This window comes from Pimephales promelas, chromosome 6 (assembly GCF_988280905.1).
Source record: "Pimephales promelas chromosome 6, fPimPro1.hap1.1, whole genome shotgun sequence".
NCBI lineage: Eukaryota > Metazoa > Chordata > Actinopteri > Cypriniformes > Leuciscidae > Pimephales > Pimephales promelas.
This window is the reverse complement of record NC_142774.1, coordinates 20,746,183-20,770,638: the sequence shown is the minus strand read 5'-3', so window position 1 is coordinate 20,770,638 and position 24,456 is coordinate 20,746,183. Positions and strand designations below refer to the sequence as shown.

At 38.4% G+C, this 24,456-nt stretch overlaps 1 long non-coding RNA gene across 1 annotated transcript; it reads left to right on the top strand.

Annotated features, from left to right (window-relative positions):
• Window positions 1-634: 634 nt before the first annotated feature.
• On the top strand, window positions 635-22,958 carry LOC148978545 (uncharacterized). The gene is made up of 4 exons (XR_016168851.1): window positions 635-697; window positions 2,165-2,224; window positions 20,623-20,677; window positions 21,990-22,958. It is a non-coding gene; the product is annotated as an uncharacterized LOC148978545 (long non-coding RNA).
• Window positions 22,959-24,456: the final 1,498 nt, after the last annotated feature.

Sequence of the window (24,456 nt, the reverse complement as noted above, 5' to 3'; positions counted from 1 at the left end):
AATAGTCATATGAGTCCTCATAAACCGAATAATGTCCTCATAAACCATGAGTAAACACACACAAGTGTTGTAAAACAATAGTCTACTGCTGAGTCACATACAATAGTCATATGAGTCCTCATAAACCGAATAATGTCCTCATAAACCATGAGTAAACACACACAAGTGTTGTAAAACAATAGTCTACTGCTGAGTCACATACAATAGTCAAATGAGTCCTCATAAACCGAATAATGTCCTCATAAACCATGAGCAAACACACACAAGTGTTGTAAAACAATAGTCTACTGCTGAGTCACATACAATAGTCAAATGAGTCCTCATAAACCGAATAATGTCCTCATAAACCATGAATAAACACACACAAGTGTTGTAAAACAATAGTCTACTGCTGAGTCACATACAATAGTCAAATGAGTCCTCATAAACCGAATAATGTCCTCATAAACCATGAGCAAACACACACAAGTGTTGTAAAACAATAGTCTACTGCTGAGTCTCATAAAATAGTCATATGAGTCCTCATAAACCGAATAATGTCCTCATAAACCATGAGTAAACACACACAAGTGTTGTAAAACAATAGTCTACTGCTGAGTCACATTATAGCTCCTTTCTCCTTGTTTCTGTCTTCCAGTTTGTCCATGAGCCTGTCACTACAGCCTTGACAAGAAGTGAAGTCACATCTCCTGAAGAGGTTTGTTAATACTTTTCACAATTAAGTTTCACACGCCTTATAACATGATCTGAATTGAAATTATGTCATTGCTACGAAATGTGATTTAGTGGTACACTATTGTTAAAAACACTTGTGTGTGTTAACTCTACCATGAGTAATGCTGCGTTCACGTGCTATGGAAAATAGGATATTTTCCACTTGTGAACTGGTATTTACCAGTGTGTTGCGTTCAAGTACTTTTGTTGTCGTAATGTGGTAAAAAGATGGAGATCCAGACCTGATATTTAGCTAAAACTATATTAGATTGCTTAAATCATCTGCAACAGCAAGAAAATGATTTATCAAAACTCAAAAGGTAAATAATATGCTGTATATTTTCTAGATCATGAATAGTATATATTTTTTTACCATTCACGACTCTCGCGGTGTTCTCCGCCATTTTGAAATGGTCAAAGGTTATTTTCATCTCGGCAACTTGTCCATTAAAATATTCTACGAGTTGCCCAGTGGTAAATACCACATGAGGGGGTGTTCATGTGCATTTTCCACGTCGGCTTTTGGTATTTACCATAATTACCATAGCACATGAACGCACCATAAATAGACACAAGTCTTGTAAAACAGTAGTCTACTGCTGAGTCACATACAATAGTCATTTGAGTCCTCAAACCGAATAATGTCCTCATAAACCATGATTAAACACACACAAGTGTTGTAAAACAATAGTCTACTGCTAAGTCACATACAATAGTGAAATGAGTCCTCATAAACTGAATAATGTCCTCATAAACCATGAATAAACACACACAAGTGTTGTAAAACAATAGTCTACTGCTGAGTCACATACAATAGTGAAATGAGTCCTCATAAACTGAATAATGTCCTCATAAACCATGAGTAAACACACACAAGTGTTATAAAACAATAGTCTACTGCTGAGTCACATACAATAGTCATATGAGTCCTCATAAACTGAATAATGTCCTCATAAACCATGAGTAAACACACACAAGTGTTGTAAAACAATAGTCTACTGCTGAGTCACATACAATAGTCATATGAGTCCTCATAAACCTAATAATGTCCTCATAAACCATGAGTAAACACACACAAGTGTTGTAAAACAATAGTCTACTGCTGAGTCACATACAATAGTCAAATGAGTCCTCATTAAACTGAATAATGTCCTCATAAACCATGAATAAACACACACAAGTGTTGTAAAACAATAGTCTACTGCTGAGTCACATACAATAGTCATATGAGTCCTCATTAAACCGAATAATGTCCTCATAAACCATGAATAAACGCACACAAGTGTTGTAAAACAATAGTCAACTATGAGTCTCATAAAATAGTCATATGAGTCCTCATAAACCGAATAATGTCCTCATAAACCATGAGTAAACACACACAAGTGTTGTAAAACAATAGTCTACTGCTGAGTCACATTATAGCTCCTTTCTCCTTGTTTCTGTCTTCCAGTTTGTCCATGAGCCTGTCACTACAGCCTTGACAAGAAGTGAAGTCACATCTCCTGAAGAGGTTTGTTAATACTTTTCACAATTAAGTTTCACACGCCTTATAACATGATCTGAATTGAAATTATGTTATTGCTACGAAATGTGATTTAGTGGTACACTATTGTTAAAAACACTTGTGTGTGTTAACTCTACCATGAGTAATGCTGCGTTCACGTGCTATGGAAAATAGGATATTTTCCACGTGTGAACTGGTATTTACCAGTGTGTTGCGTTCAAGTACTTTTGTTGTCGTAATGTGGTAAAAAGATGGAGATCCAGACCTGATATTTAGCTAAAACTATATTAGATTGCTTAAATCATCTGCAACAGCAAGAAAATGATTTATCAAAACTCAAAAGGTAAATAATATGCTGTATATTTTCTAGATCATGAATAGTATATATTTTTTTACCATTCACGACTCTCGCGGTGTTCTCCGCCATTTTGAAATGGTCAAAGGTTATTTTCATCTCGGCAACTTGTCCATTAAAATATTCTACGAGTTGCCCAGTGGTAAATACCACATGAGGGGGTGTTCATGTGCATTTTCCACGTCGGCTCTTGGTATTTACCATAATTACGATAGCACATGAACGCACCATAAATACACACAAGTGTTGTAAAACAATAGTCTACTGCTGAGTCACATACAATAGTCATATGAGTCCTCAAACCAAATAATGTCCTCATAAACCATGAGTAAACACACACAAGTGTTGTAAAACAATAGTCTACTGCTGAGTCACATACAATAGTCATATGAGTCCTCATAAACTGAATAATGTCCTCATAAACCATGAATAAACACACACATGTGTTGTAAAACAATAGTCTACTGCTGAGTCACATACAATAGTCATATGAGTCCTCATAAACCTAATAATGTCCTCATAAACCATGAGTAAACACACACAAGTGTTGTAAAACAATAGTCTACTGCTGAGTCACATACAATAGTCATATGAGTCCTCATAAACTGAATAATGTCCTCATAAACCATGAGTTAACACACACAAGTGTTATAAAACAATAGTCTACTGCTGAGTCACATACAATTATCAAATGAGTCCTCATAAACCGAATAATGTCCTCATAAACCATGATTAAACACACACAAGTGTTGTAAAACAATAGTCTACTGCTGAGTCACATACAATAGTCATATGAGTCCTCAAACCAAATAATGTCCTCATAAACCATGAGTAAATAGTCAAGTCAAGTCAAGTCACATTTATTTATATAGCGCTTTTCACAATACAGATTGTATCAAAGCAGCTTCACAGTGATAACATGTAAGTAGCACAACACAGATCAACAACATTGCTAAACACTAAATAAATAACCCCAACTGAGCAAGCTCAAAGCAAGCCAAAAGCAAGGCGACAGTGGCAAGGAACCAAACTCCATCAGATTGGATGGAGAAAAAACCTTGGGAGAACCCAGGCTCAGTCGGGGGCCAGTTCTCCTCTGGCTTACATTCATATTGTTTAAATATAAATATTAAATATAAATATTGTTTATGAATCAAACGGCGCCATAACATATCGCAGGCGTTGAGTCGTCTCATCACAGGCGTTGAGTCGTCTCGTCACAGGCGTTGGGGCATCCGAAATCCCCGTGAGAGGCTGGACACAAAACTGGACCTGACGAACGCCATTTTTCTCGGGACAAGCGTCCCGAGATAACAGCAGAAAGGCAGATGGGAAATAATTAGCATAGCTGATGTTCATAATAATTTCCGTTATAACTCACAAACTCTCCGTAACCCGAACTCTCCGCAACCCAACCATACGCGCCGACCCGTTTGTCTAAAAGGCTGTCGAGCCCCACTGGTGCGTTAAGCAGTTTCAGTGGCAAACGGTTCCGTATGGCATAACAGAGGACTAGAAGGTAAGCATTATGTGAATGCTTGACTAAAGAGATGCGTCTTTAATCTAGTTTTGAACTGTGTCAGCGAGTCAGAGGCTCGGACCGTATCGGGAAGGCCATTCCAGAGTTTTGGAGCTAAATGCGAGAACGCCCTCCCTCCTTTACTGGACTTCAATATCCTAGGAATGACCAGAAGCCTTGAATTTAGTGATCTTAAGGAACGCGGTGGATTGTAGGGCGAAAGAAGGTCCGTTAAGTACATAGGTGCTAAACCATTTAGGGCTTTATAGGTCAGTAGTAGTATTTTGTAGTTGATGCGGAACTTAATAGGTAACCAGTGTAGAGATGATAAAATCGGTGTTATATGATCATATTTTCTTGACCTAGTAAGAACTCTAGCAGCTGCATTTTGTACTAACTGTAGCTTGTTTATTGAGGATGCAGGACAACCAGCTAATAAAGCATTACAGTAATCTAGTCTCGAGGTCATGAATGCGTGAACTAATTTTTCTGCATCAGAAATAGATAGCATGTTACGTAGCTTAGCAATGTTTCTAAGGTGGAAAAAGGCTGTTCTTGTAACATATGAAATATGATCTTCGAAAGACAAGTTGCGGTCTAGTATAACACCCAGGTCTTTTACTGTAGTGGATAAAGTAACAGGACATCCGTCTATATTAAAGTTGTATTGTGAGAGGTTTTGTGAGTAGTTTTTTGGACCAATAAGTAATACCTCCGTTTTATCTGAATTTAATAGCAGGAAATTACGCGTCATCCAGCATTTTATATCTTTGAGACACTCTGTCATTTTAGATGAGTTAGTGTTTTCATCTGGTCGTGATGAAATATATAATTGAGTGTCGTCAGCGTAACAGTGGAAATTAATTCCATGTTTTCTTATAATATTACCAAGTGGCAGCATATATATTGAGAATAGCAGAGGGCCTAAAACTGATCCTTGCGGTACTCCATAGTCTACTGACGTTATCTTTGATTTTTTCCCATTTAAACAGACAAAATGAGAACGGTCCGATAAGTACGATCTAAACCAGCTTAATGCCTGTCCCTGAACACCGGTGAAGTTTTGTAGTCGATCCAAGAGTATTTTATGATCTATAGTGTCGAACGCAGCGCTAAGATCAAGTAGGACTAGTATTGAGATACAGCCTTGGTCAGAAGCTAAAAGTAAATCATTTGTAATTTTAACTAGCGCAGTTTCTGTACTATGATGCGGTCTGAATCCTGACTGGAATTTTTCATAGATATCATTTTCTTGCAAAAAAGAGCACAATTGAGCGGACACTACTTTTTCAAGTATTTTGGACATAAATGGAAGATTTGAAATGGGTCTGTAATTTGCCAAGTTATTTGGATCTAATTGCGGTTTCTTAATGAGCGGTTTTATTACAGCCAGCTTGTATATTTTTGGGACATGACCTAAAGATAAAGACGAGTTAATAATATTGAGGAGAGGCTCTTCCACTACAGGTAATAGTTCTTTCAGTAGTTTAGTGGGTATTGGATCTAATAAACAAGTTGTTGGTTTAGATGCAATGATAAGTTTATTTAGCTCCTCCTGTCCTATCGTTGTAAAGCGGTTTAGTTGTTCTAGAGGGTCCATAATTGAAGCTGAATCATAAGACACCATAGCGGATTGTACATTTATAATTTTGTTTCGGATGCTTTCTATTTTCGCGTTGAAGTAATTCATAAAATCATTACTACTAAACTGTAAAGGTATATTTTGCTCTGGTGATGTCTGTTTATTTGTTAGTCTAGCCACGGTGTTAAATAAAAACCTTGGATTATTTTGGTTATTTTCGATTAGTTTGCGGAGATGCTCAGCCCTGGCTGTTTTTAGTGTCTTTTTATAACGTGACATACTGTCTTTCCACGCGATTCTAAAGACCTCTAAATTAGTTTGTTTCCATTTACGCTCTAAGTTGCGAGTTTCTCTCTTGATAGCATGCGTAGCACTGTTGTACCACGGTGCTTTAATTTTCTCTCGAACCTTTTTTAATCTAATTGGCGCAACAATATCTAATGTACTAGTAAGAATGGTGCTTAAACTGCTAGTCATTTCCTCTAATTCATCTGTTTGTTTGGGTTCACTTAGCAGCTTAGATAGATCAGGTAAGCTATTTGAAAATCCATCTATAGTGGTTGGAAGGATTGTTCTGCCTGGTCTATAACGTGGCGCAACATGACATATTTCAGCAGTACGTATTATGCAAGTCACCATGTAATGATCAGTGACATCATCGCTTTGCGGTATAATATCTATATCAGTTGGATCGGAAATACACACAAGTGTTGTAAAACAATAGTCTACTGCTGAGTCACATACAATAGTCATATGAGTCCTCAAACCAAATAATGTCCTCATAAACCATGAATAAACACACACAAGTGTTGTAAAACAATAGTCTACTGCTGAGTCTCATACAATAGTCATATGAGTCCTCATTAAACCGAATAATGTCCTCATAAACCATGAGTAAACACACACAAGTGTTGTAAAACAATAGTCTACTGCTGAGTCACATACAATAGTCATATGAGTCCTCATAAACTGAATAATGTCCTCATAAACCATGAGTTAACACACACAAGTGTTATAAAACAATAGTCTACTGCTGAGTCACATACAATTCTCAAATGAATCCTCATAAACCGAATAATGTCCTCATAAACCATGATTAAACACACACAAGTGTTGTAAAACAATAGTCTACTGCTGAGTCACATACAATAGTCATATGAGTCCTCATAAACCAAATAATGTCCTCATAAACCATGAGTAAACACACACAAGTGTTGTAAAACAATAGTCTACTGCTGAGTCACATACAATAGTCAAATGAGTCCTCATAAACCGAATAATGTCCTCATAAACCATGAGTAAACACACACAAGTGTTGTAAAACAATAGTCTACTGCTGAGTCACATACAATAGTCAAATGAGTCCTCATAAACCGAATAATGTCCTCATAAACCATGAATAAACACACACAAGTGTTGTAAAACAATAGTCAACTATGAGTCTCATACAATAGTCATATGAGTCCTCATAAACCGAATAATGTCCTCATAAACCATGAGTAAACACACACAAGTGTTGTAAAACAATAGTCTACTGCTGAGTCACATTATAGCTCCTTTCTCCTTGTTTCTGTCTTCCAGTTTGTCCATGAGCCTGTCACTCCAGCCTTGACAAGAAGTGAAGTCACATCTCCTGAAGAGGTTTGTTAATACTTTTCACAATTAAGTTTCACACGCCTTATAACATGATCTGAATTGAAATTATGTCATTGCTACGAAATGTGATTTAGTGGTACACTATTGTTAAAAACACTTGTGTGTGTTAACTCTACCATGAGTAATGCTGCTTTCACGTGCTATGGAAAATAGGATATTTTCCACTTGTGAACTGGTATTTACCAGTGTGTTGCGTTCAAGTACTTTTGTTGTCGTAATGTGGTAAAAAGATGGAGATCCAGACCTGATATTTAGCTAAAACTATATTAGATTGCTTAAATCATCTGCAACAGCAAGAAAATGATTTATCAAAACTCAAAAGGTAAATAATATGCTGTATATTTTCTAGATCATGAATAGTATATATTTTTTTACCATTCACGACTCTCGCGGTGTTCTCCGCCATTTTGAAATGGTCAAAGGTTATTTTCATCTCGGCAACTTGTCCATTAAAATATTCTACGAGTTGCCCAGTGGTAAATACCACATGAGGGGGTGTTCATGTGCATTTTCCACGTCGGCTTTTGGTATTTACCATAATTACCATAGCACATGAACGCACCATAAATAGACACAAGTCTTGTAAAACAGTAGTCTACTGCTGAGTCGCATACAATAGTCATTTGAGTCCTCAAACCGAATAATGTCCTCATAAACCATGAATAAACACACACAAGTGTTGTAAAACAATAGTCTACTGCTAAGTCACATACAATAGTGAAATGAGTCCTCATAAACCGAATAATGTCCTCATAAACCATGAGTAAACACACACAAGTGTTGTAAAACAATAGTCTACTGCTGAGTCACATACAATAGTCATATGAGTCCTCAAACCGAATAATGTCCTCATAAACCATGAGTAAACACACACAAGTGTTGTAAAACAATAGTCTACTGCTGAGTCACATACAATAGTCAAATGAGTCCTCATAAACCGAATAATGTCCTCATAAACCATGAGTAAACACACACAAGTGTTGTAAAACAATAGTTTACTGCTGAGTCACATACAATAGTCATATGAGTCCTCATTAAACCGAATAATGTCCTCATAAACCATGAGTAAACACACACAAGTGTTGTAAAACAATAGTCTACTGCTGAGTCACATACAATAGTCATATGAGTCCTCATAAACCGAATAATGTCCTCATAAACCATGAGTAAACACACACAAGTGTTGTAAAACAATAGTCTACTGCTGAGTCACATACAATAGTCAAATGAGTCCTCATAAACCGAATAATGTCCTCATAAACCATGAGTAAACACACACAAGTGTTGTAAAACAATAGTCTACTGCTGAGTCACATACAATAGTCATATGAGTCCTCATAAACCAAATAATGTCCTCATAAACCATGAGTAAACACACACAAGTGTTATAAAACAATAGTCTACTGCTGAGTCACATACAATAGTCAAATGAGTCCTCATTAAACTGAATAATGTCCTCATAAACCACGAGTAAACACACACAAGTGTTGTAAAACAATAGTCTACTGGTGAGTCACATACAATAGTCAAATGAGTCCTCATTAAACTGAATAATGTCCTCATAAACCATGAGTAAACGCACACAAGTGTTGTAAAACAATAGTCTACTGCTGAGTCACATACAATAGTCATATGAGTCCTCATAAACCAAATAATGTCCAAACCATGAGTAAACACACACAAGTGTTATAAAACAATAGTCTACTGCTGAGTCACATAGAATAGTCATTTGAGTCCTCATTAAACTGAATAATGTCCTCATAAACCATGAGTAAACACACACAAGTGTTGTAAAACAATAGTCTACTGCTGAGTCACATACAATAGTCATATGAGTCCTCATAAACCGAATAATGTCCTCATAAACCATGAGTAAACACACACAAGTGTTGTAAAACAATAGTCTACTGCTGAGTCACATACAATAGTCAAATGAGTCCTCATAAACCGAATAATGTCCTCATAAACCATGAGTAAACACACACAAGTGTTGTAAAACAATAGTCTACTGCTGAGTCACATACAATAGTCAAATGAGTCCTCATTAAACTGAATAATGTCCTCATAAACCATGAGTAAACACACACAAGTGTTGTAAAACAATAGTCTACTGCTGAGTCACATACAATAGTCAAATGAGTCCTCATTAAACTGAATAATGTCCTCATAAACCATGAGTAAACGCACACAAGTGTTGTAAAACAATAGTCTACTGCTGAGTCACATACAATAGTCAAATGAGACCTCATTAAACCGAATAATGTCCTCATAAACCATGAGTAAACACACACAAGTGTTGTAAAACAATAGTCTACTGCTGAGTCACATATAATAGTCAAATGAGTCCTCATTAAACCGAATAATGTCCTCATAAACCATGAGTAAACACACACAAGTGTTGTAAAAAAATAGTCTACTGCTGAGTCACATTACAGCTCCTTTCTCCTTGTTTCTGTCTTATTTCCTACTGAGACACTTCAACAAAATATATAAATAACTGGCTTAAAACCATTTGAGTTGAAAATACTAGTGTGCCAAAGACTTCTGCACAGTACTGTAAATTCTTACTTTTATATCCTAAACGTTTTTTTTTTCCTTTTTGTTTTTTTTTAATCTTATTTTTTATGAATATATTTTACAACAGTACAAAGAGAAATGTGCAACTCTTTTCCAGATTTTGTACACTTACTGGCCCTCATTTATCAAAAGTGCGTACACCACATTTCCAGCGTACACCTTGCGTACACTCAAAACCACGGTGAGTTTGAGATTTATCAATATGGACGTTGGCGTACGGCACGCTCGAATCCTACACCAGCTCAGGAGGTGGTGTACGCACGTTTTGAGTTAGTGAGGAAATGCGCAGAAAAATTCCTAACACCACAAAACGCACTGACAAACTAAAAGATATGATATATTATGACCCACTGTAAAACAAACAAAAAAACTACATAGAAATTATAAACTTCAGTATTTTTTTTTTGTGTAACGTGGACTTCAATGTTTAATTTGTGTGACTTTACCAAAGCATTTGATTTGTAAGCATATATTCCTTCAGTTGCGAGCCCACTTTACCCTGACGTTTCAGGATTATCCCCGGCAGGTGCGCACGGACTGGGTTCGATAGCCTAATGAAATGCTTTCAATGACCAAAAAATAATTCAGACTGACAAAATAATAAAAAATACATTCTTCTTCTTTTAAATGATGATAATAATAGAAATAATAATAACGACATCCTTCTTCTAAATAACAATAAGCATCATTAATGCAAATCATAATAATAATAAGAATACTATTACAAATTGTCATGCAATTATTAATGTGAATGAATGGTACTTCACGTCACATCATCATCACTATTATACATGTGACGTGATTTGAAATTGAATGCTAATTTCAAAAGACGTGCTGTAAAATAATGCATTGTGATAGGTCATTTCGTCTCCACGTCGGAGAAGTTTCTCTTCTTTGCCGTCTTCCGTGTGTCCATGGCGTAAAATAAGGGCGTGGGGGGATCGGAGACTTGCATATTTAGGGGCGTGTTATTCTAATGACGATCGTTTTCGGCCGCAGGATTTATCAAGGACAGGCATTGCGTACACCTGGATTTCAAAGGTTCGCACATCTTCATAAATCAGGCGGTGAGAGGAGTGTAAGCATAATCTTACACCAAAATATACACCCGTTTCTACGCAAGATTGATAAATGAGGGCCACTGTCTCTTATTTGCTCCCCACTAAATATTTTTTGACTAAATGTTCAGATTTTATAAAAATTATTGTGCACTCGTGATTTTTCTAGAGTAAATTTTACTGCTGAATTATCCACTAATCTAGTTTATAAAGCATTTTTTTGCTATAGAGTATGATCATATTTTTTTTTTATTTGTTAAAGTTGTCTGTATTAAATAGATTGTGTGTTGAACTGATAATCACTCTTTTGTGTGTTAAACACAGGGTAAAAGAAACACTTATTTCTTAAAGTTTTTTTCAGTCGCTAACAAGCATTTGTCCAAACAGTTGTCACATTTTCAAAACTCTAAACACAATTAGCACAACATCGATCTTTTGTGGCCATACCATTCACACATTTCACGTTGTTTTCACACAATATGCAGTCAGTGAACACATTTCCACAATGCTTAGATTTTTTTAACAGACTATGCTATACCTCCCAATAAAATTATGGATTGTTTTTGTAGTATTTACAAATGTTAACACACTCCATCCCAAAATAGCAAAAATAATATTCCAAACCTTAGATACATTATAAAAACATCTGCTTCTGCAATGATATCAGTTCAAAAACAATATATCTCAGCTGATAATAAACAAATAATTGAATAATTGACCCACAGCTTATTTATGTTGGGTAAATTGGGCCAACCACCGCTGTTTTCAGTCTGGCTTAGATTCAGTGGCGGGGGTTATTTTTTTTCTATTACATTGATTCTTATACAGTAAAAGGAGGCCTTTACAGTAAAGAGTAATGTTTTTGGAAACAGAAAAAGACAAACACTGTAACGTCTGGACAAGGAAGAGTAAGAGCAAGGGGCCCAGGGAGAAGAGCAGGCCCAGTGAGAGGTGCAGTGAGAGATCCAGTGAGAGATGCAGTGAGAGATGCAGTGAAAGATCCAGTGAGAGATCCAGTGAGAGATAGAGTGAGAGATGCAGTGAGAGGTGAAGTGAGAGATGCAGTGAGAGATCCAGTGAGAGGTGCAGTGAGAGATGCAGTGAGAGATCCAGTGAGCGATAGAGTGAGAGATGCAGTGAGAGGTGAAGTGAGAGATCCAGTGAGAGTTGCAGTGAGAGATGCAGTGAGAGATGCTGTGAGAGGTGCAGTGAGAGATGCAGTGAAAGATCCAGTGAGAGATGCAGTGAGAGATAGAGTGAGAGATGCAGTGAGAGGTGCAGTGAGAGATGCAGTGAGAGGTGCAGTGAGAGATGCAGTGAAAGATCCAGTGAGAGATGCAGTGAGAGATAGAGTGAGAGATGCAGTGAGAGGTGCAGTGAGAGGTGAAAAAAACTTGAAAAATATTTGTTTTTTACTGGAATGCTTTTGAATGTGAACATTACTGTACATGTGGACAGTTCCCAACCAACAAATGTAGTGTACAAAAGGTGGATTACATATTTTTCATGCAAATACTTGTAAAACTGAAACATCAAAATCTATGCAGTTTTTGTAATGTCAACAATAGCCATTATTTTGAAACCTGGTGTACTTTAATTGTCTGCATGTACCTTGTGAAGTGAAAACAAGTGTTATTCTTTGACAGAATAATTTCATTTTGAGTAATATTTCCAGTTAGTCTAGTAGCCAACTAGGTGAACCTGGAAATGTTGAGTACACCAAAGTTTTATTGCAGAAATGTGAAGTATGGGTTCCCAGCATACAGAAACTGCCAGATGCTACTTTGCATATATTGAGCAATTTGCATAATTAGCATAATTAGCATTATTAGCTTAATTGTCCATTTTGACCAGATATTTTGCTCTGTATGGCCAATTTCTACAATATTTGAGTGGTTTTAAAGGTTTTAGAGGATGCTGATTTCATTTCTGACATTTTCAGATTTCAAAGAGCTAATTTTATTGCATATTTTGTTTTTTTTAGGCAAATTTTTATTACTTTCATAATTTTAATATTTTAATAATTTTAGGTTATTTTTATGGTAAACAAAATCTTACATTTCAGAATCATGAGTGATCTTGTGAATGTTTATGCATTGTTTTCAGGGTGTAGTGAGGCTGTATCCTCTCCTGACACTTTTAAAGATTCAAAATTGCTTTTTATAAACGATGAATCTTTGTTAGGCTAAATGTTATGCATTTCTGGAGGAAAAAGCAATGCGGGAATTTGACATAACTTGGATAATGCAACTGTACGATACATATTAATGGGGTAGCTTTTTCAGAAACCCAAATGAGATGTGTGGTGGCAAACAATTGTCTAGTACTGAATAAGAGACAAATATGTAACAATTGTTTTTAACAATTATTTATTTTCTAGCAAGGAAAGGTCAACAGTCATACAGTCATTACAACAAGTGCCTGCAGAGTGTGACAACGAATTGGGGCGCAATAGTTAAGGCTAACCAAGAGGGGCTCACCTCTGCAACGCCCAAATGGCAGAAGGGCTGCCCAGGTTGGTCCGCAAGTCGCAAGATCCAACGAGGACCCAGTTAAAACTCCGGCAGACGCAAGAGTTAATACTGAGTCTGGGCAACCCGGGTCAGCCCGCTAGTCGCAAGGCTAACCAAGAGGGCCTCACCTCCGCACCACACAAAGCGCACAATGGCTACCACCTTCAGGCAAGCTGCTATGCCTCACAATTAATTAACAAAAGGCAGCCACATCATCTTCACTATCCTCGTCTGTTCTGTCATCATCTTCTTCAGACCCTTCATCCCTCTGTTTGTGTTCTTGGTGTTGTGTAAGTATGTTGCTGCATATACCATCATTGCCTTTGCAGGAACAATAGCTGGTACAGGCCAGACCTGCAGCTGCACAGCTGCACTTTGCTGATGTGCAAGGTTTCAACCCAGCTTTGCAACCACAGCTGACAACATCTAACAAAGCAGGAGGAGAAACTGGACTTGAATCCTGGGTGGGCATAATCAGTTCCTCTCCTTCTTTTAGGCCCATTTTCTTGTCCCATCCAAACAAGGTGATATCCACAGCCGGTGGATCAGGCTGGTATGCTGCTTTCCATAGCAGCACCTGTAGGTGGGCACGTCTTCCATGAAGGCACATATTGCGCTCTGTGGGAGGTAGTGTATTCAGTGCTGGGGGTCTTTTGCGCTTTCGGTAAATTTCATACCAGGCTGCATCCAAGGTAACAGAGTTCCTCTGATTGTACAGAGCCAGAAAGAAAGCCCTTGTTGCTTTTGTGATCTGTAAATCTGTGGCTTCTGCCTCTCCAATAAAGTGGAGAAGCTTACCAGGTACGACTCTCATGGCCTTGAGTGCAGACACCTTCCCCTTTCCGACAGGATATGAGGAGGTATCACATCCCGAAAGAGCATGCATGGCCAGAATGGAACCAAATTGGTCACCCAGATTCTCTGCAGTTGCATTTATGCTGAGAACAGTACCATTCCATTTTTCCATCTGTAGGTTAGTAGTGACACCAGCCTTCCAACACCAATAAACCATGAGCACAAAGACATCTGTGTCATCACTGAGAATGCGAACAGTTGAAGCCCCATGTCTGACAGCATCTAACATGTAAGATATAAGTGATATATCGGCCTCATCATGAGTGTCAATGCTGTCAGCTTTACTGACCATCATGATCTTACTTCCTACATTGAAAGTACACAGGAGTTTGCTCAGCCTTTGTTTGTTGTGCTTGTTTTTCAAGACTTTGTCTCGACTAGGTAGAGGTGTAGTCAATGAGAGCTTGTACTCTGTGGAGCTCTCTCCTGCTCTTCTATGTCTCTCATGGTCCTTGGCAGACACCTGCAAATATCTGTCAAAGATGACAAATGTTTGAGTGTTGTAACAATTAAGCCGACGTCCCATGCTGGCTGCAAGATCTGCCACTGTCCCAGTTGATGGCCAAACCATGTGATAAATGAGCTGGGATGCATCCACAATGACAAAATCTGGTGGCTGGGGATTGCAGACTGGAATTCCGAGCTGCTGGACAAGTACTGACTTATTGCCCTTTCGGATGCATCCATTGTCATCAATGATAGACAAGGGGACTGGGCTAAGCTCATCTGAAGAGAGAAGAGAGCTCCATTTTTCTCTGGCCTCCCACCACCAACAGTCGAGCAAATAATGACTCAAGGTCACAAACAACCTTCCCACTAACCTTTATTCCCTTTTTCTGGAACTTCATAGTCACTACCTTGTTAGAGATTGGTGCATGAAATGCCTCCGGAATTGATGAAGAAAACTTTTCACACATAGCCTGACCAATCTTCAGCGCATCTTGCACTTTCACTTTTTCATCAGCCACCTGTCCATTTATGATGTGGTAGAGCACTGTGCTCTCTGTCGTGAGTGGATTTGTGTTTTCCCACAGCATCCTCACAATTTTAGAGCGATCCTCAGCATCCAACTTCCGTCATGCTTCACCCTCCTCTTTGTGTCTGTTGGAGACAGTCTTCTCTGATGCTGCTGTATCACTGTACATGTCATCCAATGACTGAGAGAGATGTGAACATATTCCAAATGAATTGGATCCAAACTGCAACCTGCTCAGGGTTGGTTGAAATACCCTTCATGCCCCCTGCTCCCTTCCCTTGCCTGATGTATGTCTGCTCTCCAAACATATCGGCACTCACTGCAGGTTCACCATCTGTATGGCGGCACACATGACTTCCGCCAAGAAGGTCATCTTTTGCAACGGAAGGAAGGTGCTGCAGTTCACTCAAATGCCAAGTGATCCATCTAGCATAGTGGTAATGACCAGCAGCAAAAAAATAGGGTAGCATCTTTTCAAGGCAGTGTTGTTGCAGCAGCCAGTCACCCTCCCTCTCTGCTCGCCAGAATCTATGTGCTATTAAGGTTGGTGTGATAAAGCAATCCACCCATAATTGGCCGGTTGGGTGCCATCTTGCCTTTTCCAGGAATTCCTGTATCTGCTGATAACTCTTTTCTCCCTCCTTTAAGAATTCATGAAGAAGAGCATACATAACCAAACGGAAGGCTCGCATGGCCTTAGGCCAGGCCTTTCCATTGAATATAGATGCCAGGCCGCCAAAATGACGTACCTATCAGCTCCTCAAGGCCTGTTGAATTCATCAGCTCCCCAATTGAGCCAATGAATGACATCAGGGTGTGCATCATTCCAGGGCTGAGCAACACAGATGCCCATCGCTGTGGGTCACTCCATTTGATCTGGCAAGCAATCTTGTATAGCTGCATGTCAAATGTTATATGACTGTAGCTCTTGCCAAGCTGCTTGAGTGATGTGTCCAGGTATGCAATGGTACGGCGGACTGTATCAGGATGAGCAGGAGGTGAGTCGAACAATGGTCCAAAGACACTTATAATCTTCATTCTAGACACACCTTCATCACTGTGACGATCTTGCACAACATTGTAGGCCGACCAGTCCAAGGGAAGAGGATTAGAATGGAGCTGACAGAGCCAAGCAGCATCCCTCCTCTGTGCTCCAGAAACCCTCTCTTGAATGCTCTCTTGGACAGTAGCTGTTCTTGGCACTTCTTTCAGAGCGGGTGGAGTCAGCTTCTTAGGGCCTGTATAATGTTCAATGATAAGACTGCTGTTAGCTACCTGACAGAATTTCTCAGCTTGGAGCTTTGTCAGACGGGGTACTTTTAGCAATGTAATCCCACCGTCTGGAGTCGCCACTCCAGGGAACAGGATCCCTGCAGGATTTTGCACAAACTGAGTGGCCATGGCATGTGTTGTGCTGCAACCATTTGGTGTGAAGACTACAAGATCAAAATTATCACCCCAAGTGTGAATGGCCAATGCACCTCTCTAGTCCTAATACCTGCAGGTACTTATCTGCATAATCTGAGGCATATTTGGCAGCTGACTTCCGGAACCGGAGGACCTCATCATTTGTTACAAGACCATGTTCTTTTAGGTTCCGAACCAGTTCTGAACTTCCATGCTTATGATGAAGTTTTACAGCTAGCCCCAAAGTTGTCTGATTCCAGCTTTTACTGATGTGCTGCTGGATACATTGAGCAAGTGTGAGTGCTGGTTTGGTCACCGTTTCTTCCCTGGCTAAAGCTGCCAAGGTCGTATTCACAAGCCAATGGAATATTCTGGACCTCTGTCCACACTTTTCTGATTAACCTTGTTGACATCATCATCGTCATCATTGGAGAGGCCAGTTTGTCCTACCAATCTGAGTGTTTTACCAATGTACTGCCTAAAGCCAACAATCGTCTGGCATCCTTCAACTCTCAGTACAATAACAGCATCACCATAATAATCACACAGGTTGGCTAGCATTTGCTTCCGGCACAAACGCTAAAAAAACATCATGTAATTCAGAGACAGTCCAAGTCACTGTCTTGTTTGCACTCATGTGGTCTATGACCGAAGCTAGGCAGCTGTCAATTGGTTTACTAGCAATTGCACTTGCGTCAATAGGTACCTTCCTGAAAGCATTGTAACACTTGGAGTGATACTGAGCATCAGCTGCAGGTAAGTCCATGATGCCATTCACCCGTAACTTCACAACTTCTGCCCAATCATCCTGTCTTTCATCACATTTAGACAAAATCACATCTTTGAAGGATGGAAGGCCTGGTCTATCTAAAGTCTGACATTTTTTAACTGGATTCAGCCTGTTAGGATTTTTAGAGTATTTTTCTTCTCAAATAAGACCACAGAACAAGCACTGTTTTGAATACTCAAAGGCAGAGAGTTGAGAGCAAATGATTCGCTTTCCGGGCTGACTCTGACATGAGTCTGACTTGCAATTGCAAGATTTGTGACATAACATAGAAGCTGATGAAGCACCATCTGTAGCAATAATGTTTGACAAAGTCTAATGTATGGCTGTGTCTCCTCGCTCCTCGCTCTTAATTAGCAGAGTAGCGATTCCTTTGGACCCAGATATTTTAAAGTCGCCATCTTTGCCACTGCATGGTGCAAACAGACACTTCTTTCCCGACATTTTGACCTGATCAAACCAATCTCTCTTTGTTTTGAAACTCTGAGAATGTTCCTCCACAACAACTTTTGAAAGCTGCAATAACACGAATATCAACTTTAATCCTTCCTTATCAAACCTCATGTCAAAGTCTGAATTAAAAAAAAAGAAGAATATTTTAATATAATGGTAACAAATTTTAGAACACCAGATTTACCCACAAAATGGATCTGACTAGAAATTCACAATATATTAAACAATACTGTCATTATAACTCTTTCCACCTTGTATCTTAATGTGAAAACATTAATGTCAACATTAAAATGTCAACATTAAATACCTTTACTGACTTTGTAATTTACGAAGGCGATACAAGAAAAATAATAAAATAAAAATAAAAAATATATTTAAATGAAATTATAAAAAATATATTTGCAAGGTGAATTTCGACTTTAAAACTAGAATATGCTCCCTTGCTTTACAACATACAAATACAACAGCTAGCTGCAACAGTTTATTTCATTAAAAAAAGACCTCAAGAAATGTAAACAAAATTTGGTTACATTCACATCAAAGAGCAAGAGCTCTTGTGATTTCTGAAATGTGAAATTATTGTGTTTACCAGGAAAATAACCTAAAATTTTGTCTGAAATTAATAAAAAATGTGTCTAAATATATCCAAATTTGTCTTAGAATTACCATTTTTGAGTCTGATACTGCCAGAAATTAAATCAGCATTCTCTAAAACCTTTAAAACCACTCACATATTGTAGAAATTGGCCATAGAGTGCAAAATATCTGGTCAAAATGGACGATTAAGCTAATAATGCTAATTATGCTAATTATGAAAATTGCTCAACATATGCAAAGTAGCATCCAGCAGTTTCTGTATGCTGGGGACCCATACTTCACATTTCTGTGTACTTCACTTTGGTGTACTCAACATTTCCGGGTTCACAATGGGGCTCAATGGGCTGGCTACTAGACTAAGTGTTTTGGTAAAGTTAGTGTGTGCAGAAAAAGATGTGTTCTATTTTGAAATGAAGAGTTAGTGTATATTTAACAAAATGTGTTTTTGAGAAGAAAATTATCCATTTGGCCAATTGTGTTTTGTAGGTGTGAGTCTGTGTTAAGAGTTTAGAAAAAGTATCTGAAGTATTGGTAAGCGTTTGTTAGCAATTGAAAAAACTGTAATACTTTTACTTAATAAAATAACGAATCGCACTGGTATTGGACCGGTATCAGTCGATACTCAGAAATTTTTGTATCAGATCGGATCGTTCCCAAAAAATTTGCAGCAGTGCATCCCAATCGTTTACCGTGCTTAACAGTGCCTGAAATTGTGTAAATTATATACTGATTGCAAGCTAGAGAATTGGGTGTGTCGAAAAAAAGAATTCTGGTTCATCTAGTTGTATCCCAATTAGGGCTGTGAATCTTTGGGTAGACAGCGAATCGATTCGATTCACGATTCATAGGTTTTCGATTCGATTCATGAACGATTTGTGCAAATTCAGAACGATTCGATGCGATTCACATCCAAATTCGATGCGATTCGATTCGATTCTTAATTTTTTATATGCATTATAGTATTATTTCAATGCTTCACCCATCTTTGTCTGGGTTTGAATTAGCCTACACAGCGGCCTTCGGGGATCAGATAGTGGGGATTTTGTCCATTGTTAATGTTAGTTCATGTTTATTTTTAATTTTAATGAATATATTATTATAAAAAAAATTCAATGGCCTACAAATTAGCATTTGCAAGTAGCAAATATTTTGAAAAAGGCTTTTAAAGTATTGCATTAAATGACTACATGCACAAATTAATGGAGACGTTTTCATTAGTTTCATTTTGCGTCCTCTCAGTGCACTCGTTATCATCTTTTCACTGGATTTTGCTCGCGCTCGGTCCCATAGCTCTCATGCCTTCATAACGTTAACTACAGATTTTTGAGCAGTCCATGTTTGAGGTCTCCAGCTGAGCTCTCTGTCGAGGAAGCAATAGTTTTGAGGCAAACCGCTCAAGCCATTGATAAAGCTGCCATGCCATTGCGTGGGCACTATGAAATAAAACGCTTTCATTCATTTCTCGCTCGCTTTCCCTCTCTGCCGAGTGCGTGCAGCCGTGTGTGAACGCGCGATACGCGGTTTGGAGCACAACCTCTGTCTCGTATGCACGCTCGCTCTAGATTCCGGGAGATTTTAACTAATTTGCGGTAATACAAGCTGATCACGACACGAGTAGCTCAACAGGTAGAAAGATAAACTCATCTTTCAGGCATTTGACCGACCGGGCTTCAGCGTGAGAAATCAGGGGTGTGTGAGCGCCTGAAACCAATCAAATGCGGATGTTGTATGACGGCCAATGCGTGAGGCAGCTTGTACCAGGAACACTTTAAGGTTGTGTTTATATATTTTAAACCACTGAATCGCTATAAAATCGTGATTAATTCGATTCTTAGCCTTTTAAATCGATTATTCACATAAATAAACGATTCACGGTTCTATGTTTCAGGATCGATGCATACGCATCGCCAGGATTTATAATCGATGCATCGAGAAAACGAGTGAATCGTTACACCCCTAATCCCAATACAATTTGTTGCAAGTTTATCTACCAGTGTGAAAAGTAGCTTATCCCTAATATCCATATCCACTGTCTTTCATGGAATCAATTTATTTATTTTTCACTCTAGGAAATCATGGTTGGATCCCAGCAGGAAGCTAGAGGGCCAGGCAGTGGCAGTGATGGTAAGAAAATTCCTATAAACAACTAACAGAATTGTTACCTTGTTATTGAGGTGCTATGTGTGGTTTTAAAGGGGTCATGAACTGGCTTTTTAAATTTTATTATTTTGTTGTCTGAGGTCAATTTATGACGTTTGCTTGGTTTTTGCATTCAAAAACATCAAAATGAACAAGTAATAGGCTATTTTGTACCCAAGTCGTGAGCCTACCTGAAAAACGGTCGGTTTTTATGGGCGTGTCGCATTGAAGACTCGGAAATAAACGCCCACTGATGTGAGTGGATAACAGTTTTGCATATTAAAATGAGTTTAACTCACCCGTCGGTGCACGTGGGGGAAAACGTCCAATGTTGTAAATTGGCAACGGGAATGATTCGCCCATACATGTTCAACCCAGAGTCCGTGTGTTGCACAATATTCCTGTCAGATCCAATATAGACGGCAATGCACCGTTCTTTAAGTTACTCTTAATCGTCTGCAAATCCAGTCTTGTTTCCAAAACAATCCTCAGTGAAATGAAGCGAACAGACGACGATGTTTTACCCTCATCTGCTGGAACGTCATTAAAAATAAAGTTTATCCATGAAGTTCTATTGGAATCCAGAGTAAGCTTATGCAGCGACTGTCTTGCACAACCAGGCGCTGCACAATATTCTGTATGGCTCGGTAGAACGATCCGATTTGTCATCACGAGGTAGGCATGTATGTTAGGCTACTTAGCTATGCGTGTAATGCGCAAATCGGTGGGCGGGGCTAAACCGGCTGTGTTGAAGTAGGTGTTGATCTTCTTCTGCAGGGGTGGTGTTTTAACCCCTTCGACGTCATAGTTCCCCACTTTGAAAAATGAGTCGTTTTCAGAGACTGGCGTCAATAAAAGCTTTTATTGGACTAACAAGGATGTTTTCAGTTCTGAAACTTACAGGATATTCTTATAATATGATAACCTCTTAGATGTCAAAAGCTCAAGGAAAAATTGATTTCTCAGTTCATCACCCCTTTAACTGATTATCATAATGTATGCTACTACGGAAGACCAATAATTAATAAATAAAAAAACTCAGTATTTTCAGATGCAGAAGGGTTTCACTTACCATAATATACCTACAACACAGAAACCTAAGTCATTTTTGGTCAGAAGCATTTTCTCATACAATACGAGTTAGCTTGTCAATGGTTTGAAAACCGTTAATTTACTATTGTTGTGGAGTAGCCATTCAGCCATTTATCTTACAACTGTAGTATTTCCTAGTAGTTTATGCATGATATTTCTATGTAGGCAAAGCATTGTAAAACAATGATTTGCCTCTCCATTACAGAGCATTTGGAGAGGAGGAAACAGTGCGCAAAGGCTTGTGGACAGGTGGACCCAAAGGCTGGTGGATCTGATGGACCAAACACTGCCAGAAATGTCTCTGAAAACAATGTTTTGCAGCACTTGGTGTTCACACCTTTTGCAGACCTCAAATTCTCTCATTGACGCCAAGTGACGTTTACTGATGTGAGATCTGAAGTGTTGCATTACTGCGTTCACTTCAACTTTTGTTCATGCTCTCTTGGGTTTCCCTCTGCTTGAGACTAAAAACAAACAAGATGATAAATTGTTAGCATTACTGACATTTTTAAGTCATGTGCCTTTTAACCAGAATTTGTTCCCTGGTTGAACTAATACAAATATATGTTTAATTAAGTAATGTTTATTCAAAATGAGTGACTGTTTATTCAAACACATGACTGTAATTGTATGTGAGAACAGGTAAGCAAACAAAATTTAAATGGGATTGTATGTCCATATTGCGACTTCAAATGTGAAAGCATTTCACTTGAGTAATTAAACCTATTAAACAGTGTTGAGAACTAGGAAATAAGTGTTAAGTTTTATTTATTTATTTTTTTAATTTATGCATTACTTCATTTCCATTAATTAAATTAAAACTAAAACCCAAATTTACCATACCAGGACAGTTCAAAATATCAGACTTTGTTAGAAATTGAGGGCTTACCTTTAAGTGCATGGAGTTAAATTAAGTGACAACGAGTCAAAATGTTCTGAATGTAATGTTATTGTTTTTTGGAGTAATAGTTTTTTTAAAAGGGGTGATGAACTGAGAAATCAAATTTTCCTTGAGCTTTTGACATCTAAGAGGTCATCATATTATAAGAATATCCTGTAAGTTTCAGAACTGAAAACGTCCTTGTTAGTCCAATAAAAGCTTTTATTGACACCAGCCTCTGAAAACGACTCGTTTTTAAAAGTGGGGAACTATGACGACAAAGGGGTTAAAACACCACCCGCGCAGAAGATGATCAACGCCTGCTTCACCACGGCAGGTTTAGCCCCGCCCACCGATTCGCGCATTACACATAGCTAAGTAACATACATGTGCTTACCTCGTGATGACAAATCGGATCGTTCTACCGAGCAATACAGAATATTGTGCAGCGCCTGGTTGTGCAAGACAGTCGCTGCATAAGCTTACTCTGGATTCCAATAGGACTGCATGGATAAACTTTATTTTTAATGACGTTCCAGCAGATGAGGGTAAAACATCGTCGTCTGTTCGCTTCATTTCACTGAGGATTGTTTTGGAAACAAGACTGGATTTGCAGAGCGATAAGAGTAAAGAACGGTGCTGTGCCGTCTATATTGGATCTGACAGGAATATTGTGCAACACACCGACTCTGGGTTGAACATGTATGGGCGAATCCGGTTGCCATTTGACAACATTGGACGTTTTCCCCCACGTGCACCGAACGGGTGAGTTAAACTCATTATAATATGCAAAACTGTTATCCACTCACATCAGTGGGTGTTTACTTCCAAGTCTTCAGTGCGACACGCCCATTAAAACCGACTGTTTTTCAGGTAGGCTCACAACCAGGGTACAAAATAGCCTATTACTTGTTCATTTTGATGTTTTTGAATGCAAAAACCAAGCGAATGTTATAAGTTGATCTCAGACAACAATATAGGGGGCGGTAATACTCCTAAGCAGTGAACAGCCGGTAACAAGAAGTAGTTGAAGGAGAACGTCCTCGTCTCAGTTCTCGCGCATGCGCTCATAAGGAAGTAATGGAATAGTTGAATAAAGTCGTTATTTATGTTTTTTTTCGCACAAAAAGTAGTCTCGTCGCTTGATAAACTTATAATTGAGCCGCTGTAGGCACATGGAATATTTAGACCTTTTCTTTAATGACTTTATGGGCCGTCAAGAGCCAGTCCCTTAGGCAGTCTATGTAGGACTGATCCAGCTCTCAGATTCAATCAAAAATATCTTTATTTGTGTTCCGAAGATGAACGAAGGTCTTACGGGGTTGGAACAGCATGGGGGTGAGTAATTAATGACTTAATTTTCATTTTTGGGTGAACTAACCCTTTAACTTGTCACCGACTGACTTATCTTTTTTTTACCCAATTAAAAAAATGAATTTTCCATTGCAAGTTTTTACTCCTGCTGATGCTGTTGATTTTTTCTTGGTTTTGTTAAACACTCAGAAAAAAAAAAATCAGCAATTTAAAGAAGAAAAACAAATACAGAAATTCAAACACCTGAACTGCCTCAGTTGATCATGAATAATGTATTGACAGTAACAGCCACACCAGTTGACGAGAGAGAATCTCGTGTGAGAAATCAGAACAAATTAGCGCAGACAAAGAAACATAGAACAAACACTGCTGTACATATTTAGTTTTTACATTTATTGTTTATGATGTAGCCTAGTTAAGCAACATGAGATGGCCGGTTGTGTTGTTTCCTGGATATCAGCACGATTGCAGATTTGAA